Here is a 4,941-nt window from a genome sequence, read left to right as displayed (position 1 = left end):
CCTGATTCAGTGACACACCTGTGATCTTGGCATTCTGGAGATTGAGTTCAAGATTCTGAATTCAAGGTTGGTGTGATCTACCTAGTGAGACCTCTCTCTCTCCCCCCAAAAATTATATATATATATATATATATATATATATATATATTTGTGTGTGTAATTTGTATGTATATACAGGAAAATATTGCTTTCTACTTTATAAAATATAGTTTAAACAATAACCTTTTACATCACTTAATTGTAATCTTGGTATTATCCCTTACTTTTTTGTTTGTTTGTTTTTTTCAAGACAGGGTTTTTCTGTGGCTTTGGAGGCTGTCCTGGAACTAACTCTTGTAGACCAGGCTGGCCTCGAACTCACAGAGATCCACTTGCCTCTGCCTCCCAAGTGCTGAGATTAAAGGCGTGAGCCACCACTACCCATCCCCTTACTTAATTTTTAAAACTATTACATTCTTTAGTTTGTATAGAAAATAATGGAGATTAAATTTTAGAGGTTAAATTCCCAGCAACCACATGGCAGCTCACAACCAGCTATAACTCCTGTTCCAGGGACTCCAATGTTTTCACCTGGCCTCCACAGACACTCCATGAACATGGTACACAGACATACATGTAGGCAATATACTCACACACACAAAAATAAGCATTTAAACAAAACTCACAAATTTGTGAATTTCATTATGATATTTTCTTACAGTAAATCATTATAGTTTGATCATATTCATTCTCCTTTAACCATTTCTGCCACTAACACTGGTCCATTAACTTACACCATAACAATCCAGCTTTTGCTTTCATTACACACACACACACACACACACCTACATACAAGAGAAAATGTGTGCTATTTGTCTTTCTGAGGAAAATGAAGATGCTTCATGAATTTTCATGTCATCCTGCAGAGAAGCCATTCTGATCTTCTCTGGAGTATTATAGTTTTAATGTATGCACCACTTGAAGTGAGCACACCTTAACACTTGATAGAATTCTCAAATTCTGGAGGCTGTAGCTCAGTGATGGAACACTTGCCTTGAGTGCATGAGGCTGTAGTTCAATCCCCAGAAATGATAATGAAAAAATAATAATTTCCTAATGACTTTCACAGCTATGGGACTACTTGGGCTATTTACCTCTTCCAGGGTAAGTTTTTCTGACACTTCATTCAGGCAATTTGTTCTTCTCATCTGTGGTAGTTTGAATGTAATTGGCCCCCCTAAGGTCATAGGGAGTGGCACTATTAGGAAGTGTGGCTTTGTTGGAGTAGGTATGACCTTGTTAAGAACTATGTCACTGTGGGGGCAGGCTTTGAGGTTTTCTGTGCTCAGGATACTACCAAGTGTCTGGGAGTCCACTTCCTGTTGCCTTGTGATCAAGATGTAGCCAGCACCCATGTCTGTCTGCACGCTGCCAGGCTCCCCACCATGATAATATTGGACTGAATTTCTGAACTGCAAGTGAGCCACCCCAAGGTAATGTTTTCCTTTTATTTATTTATTTTTTTATTCTTTAATTACTAATATTTACTTATCCATCCTCCCATTCCCTCTCCCTCCCATCCTCCCATGTTCCCCACCAACCCCCCCGCAACCTACCCCCAACTCATCCCCAGGAATAGTGAGGCCCTCCACGGGAGACCTTCAAAGTCCGTCATATCATTTGGGGGAGAGCCTATGCCCTCCTTCCTGTATCTGGGCTTCAATAGTATCCCTCCATAGAGAATAGTGCCCCAAAGTCCATTTGTGCTCTAGGGATAAAGACTGGATCCACTGTTAGAGGTGCCATATACTGTCTTGGCCTCCTGGCTGGCACCCACATTCAGAGGGCTTGGTTTGGTCCAATGCTGTTTCCCCAGCTTTATGACCAGGATCTCCATGCTATCACTAGGCCAGGTCAACTGTTTCTGGGGGTTTCTGCAACACCGTCTTGGTTCTTTTGCTCATCACTCTTCACTCTCCACAAGCACTGAACCATACTACTGGAATGTTTTCCTTCTTAAGAGTTGCCCTTGGAAATGGTGTCTCTTCACAGCAATAGGAACCCTAACTAAGACAGAAATTGGTACCAGGGACTGGGGTACTGCTGTGATAGACCTCACCATTGTTGTTTTGTGTTTTTGTTTTTGTTTGTGGGTTTTTTTGTTTTTGTGTTTTGAGAGCTGTCCTGGAACTAGCTCTGTAGACCAGGTTAGCCTTGAACTCACAGAGTGACCATGTTTTTGTTTGGAGGAATTTGGGTTTTGGTACTTTGAGTTATGAAAGCAGTGGGATGCTTTAAGCACTGCTTAATGGGCCATACTAGTAGGAGCACGGAAGACAAAGGTGCTAAGTGTTATTTGATGAACTGTGGTAGGCTGGCTGAAGAGGTTTCAGAGGAGAAGAACTTTAGTATGTTGCCTAGAGATTGTTGTGATATTTTGAAGAAGAACACGTGATATTTTGGGGAAGGATATTAGTGGTAACACTAATGAAGATTTATAATGGAAAGGATTGAATTGGGGCTGGAGAGATGGCTCAGAGGTTAAGAACACTGGCTGCTCTTTCAGAGGTCCTGAGTTTAACTCCCAGCAGCTGCATGGTGGCTTACAACCATCTATAATGAGATCTGGTGTCCTCTTCTGGCATGCAGACAGAACACTGTATACATGATAAATAAATCTTAGAAAGGAAAAAAAAAAAAAGAAGAAGAAAAGGAGCAAGTTGAGCAGGGTAAATTACAAAATGTAAGTTTTGAGGAGAAAAAGAACACCAGGAAGTAGAATGAAGCTAAATCCTGTGTTCAAGGAGATAAATGGACTAAGAAATGGAATGAAAAGAGTGGTGACCTCAGGGCAAGATCCCACCCAGATAAGTTTCCAACTTGTGAAAAGGAATTAAAGAAAAGTTTAGAGCTGGATGTGGTGATGCACACCTTTAATCCCAGCACTCAAAAGGCAGAGGTTGGTGGATCTCTGAGTTTGAGGCCTGGTCTAGGGATCCAGTTTCCGGACAGCCAAGCTTAGGCAGTGAAGAACAGAAAGCTGGTGAAGATGTAATTGAACAAGAGGGTCATTTTCCAGCCCCAGCAAGCAGCAGAACTTGGCAACTTCAGCCACGCAGTTCTGGAGTTAATAGTAGAAGAAAGAGACCATAGAATTTGGCCCTAAGACTAAGGAAAGCCACTGAGGCCAGGTATGTGTCAGGGGTGTCCCTAAACAGAGGTCTAGAGAGGCCATTACATGAAGCTGTGAAGTTGAAGCCTAGATTGTCTTGGAGACCCCAAGATGTTAGAGATGCCAGAGTTGTGGGATACCTGCCAACGAGAGCTGCTAAGTGGAACCAGGCCAAGAAAAAGAAGTGTGCTGCAGTCAACAAAGCTGAATGGAGTTGTAACTGTGGAGAGCATTTGACATTAGACATGAAGATGCAGAGTTTGGAGTTTGCCCATCTGGTTTTTGGTCTTCTTTTGGTCCAGTATTTCTTCTTTTGGTCCAGTATGCTCCCTTCCCTGAGTTTTGGAATGGTAATGTGTGTCCTGTGCCATTATATGTTGGAAGTATGTGATCTGTTTTTTTACTTTAATTTTATAGGGAATTACAGTTAAGAGATTGCATGAGTCTCAGAAGACACTTTGAACGTTGGACTTTTAAACATTGCTGAGACTGTAAGAGACAATGGGGACTTTTGAAGTCGGACTAAATGCATTTCACATTGATATTGTTAAAAGCTTATAGGGGCCAGGGAGTGGAATGTGATAGTTTGAATGTAATTGGCCCCTATAAGCTCATTAGGAGGTGTGGCTTCGTTGGAGTAGGTATAACCTTGTTGGAGGAAGTGGGTCACTGTGGGGGCAGGCTTTGAGATTTCCTATGCTCAGGATACTACCCAGTGTCTGGGAGTCCACTTCCTATTGCCTTCTGATCAAGATGTAGCTAGCACCATGTCTGCCTCATGCGATCATGCTCCCTACCATGATGACATTGGACTGAACCTCTGAAATGCAAGTGAGCCACCCCAATGAAATGTTTTCCTTTATAAGAGTTGCTGTGATCATGGTGTCTCTTCACAGCAATAGAAACCCTAATGAATGAGCAGGAGAGATGGCTCAGAGGTTTAAGAGCACTGGCGGTTCTTCCAAAGGTCCTGAGTTCAATTCCTAGCAACCCGCCTCTAAAGGAGATCTGGTGCCCTTTTCTGACTTGCAGGGGTTACTTGTAGGCATACATAATCAATAAATAAATCTTAAAAAAAAGAAAGAAAGGAAGAAAGAAAAAGAAACTCTAACTAAGATATCATCTAACCTGTGTGATTTTAACTGCATCTACGCTAGAAGCTCTTTTTTTTTAATCTCTTCTTTTATTCATGGATTATTTGTGGTTGTATTATTTGGCTTACAAATATTTGGTGGCTTTCCAGAGATTTTTCTATACTGTCCACCAATTCAATATCATGTGGTCAGAAAACATGCTTTGTGTGACCTAAACTTTTAAATGTATTGAAAATTGTTTTTTTGTTTTATTTATTTTGAGGGGGTTGACTTTGTTTTGTTTTATATTTGAGACGTGGTTTCACTATGTAACCTAAGCCAAATACTCATGGAAATCCCCTTGCCTCCAGCTCCCAAGTGCTGAAATTACAGTAGTATAATCCACACCATGCTTTGAGAATTGCTTTATGATATGTGATCTTTAAAAGAATGTCAGAGCTGGTGAGATGACTCAGTGGGTAAAGGCACTTACCTAGAACCCATGGAAAGGTAGGAGAGAACATACTCCACAAAGTTGTTCTCTGACCTCTATACATGTGTCACATGTACACACACACACACACACACACACACACACACACACACACACACACACACACACGTCCTGTGCATTAACACATAATAATAAATTTAATTTAAAAAAATGAAGAACCTGGGAAGATGTTTCAGTGTTCTTCCTGAGGATGTGGGTTCAGT

The 4,941-nt window shown here is 41.2% G+C and overlaps 1 non-coding gene across 1 annotated transcript; it reads right to left on the bottom strand.

Moving 5' to 3' along the window:
- Positions 1-863: 863 nt before the first annotated feature.
- On the bottom strand, positions 864-968 carry LOC113832591. The gene has a single exon (XR_003479902.1). It is a non-coding gene; the product is annotated as a U6 spliceosomal RNA (small nuclear RNA).
- Positions 969-4,941: the final 3,973 nt, after the last annotated feature.

Source organism: Cricetulus griseus (assembly GCF_003668045.3).
Source record: "Cricetulus griseus strain 17A/GY chromosome 1 unlocalized genomic scaffold, alternate assembly CriGri-PICRH-1.0 chr1_1, whole genome shotgun sequence".
Classification (NCBI taxonomy): domain Eukaryota; kingdom Metazoa; phylum Chordata; class Mammalia; order Rodentia; family Cricetidae; genus Cricetulus; species Cricetulus griseus.
Note: the sequence above shows the minus strand (reverse complement) of the source record. Positions and strands in the feature narration are given on the sequence as shown.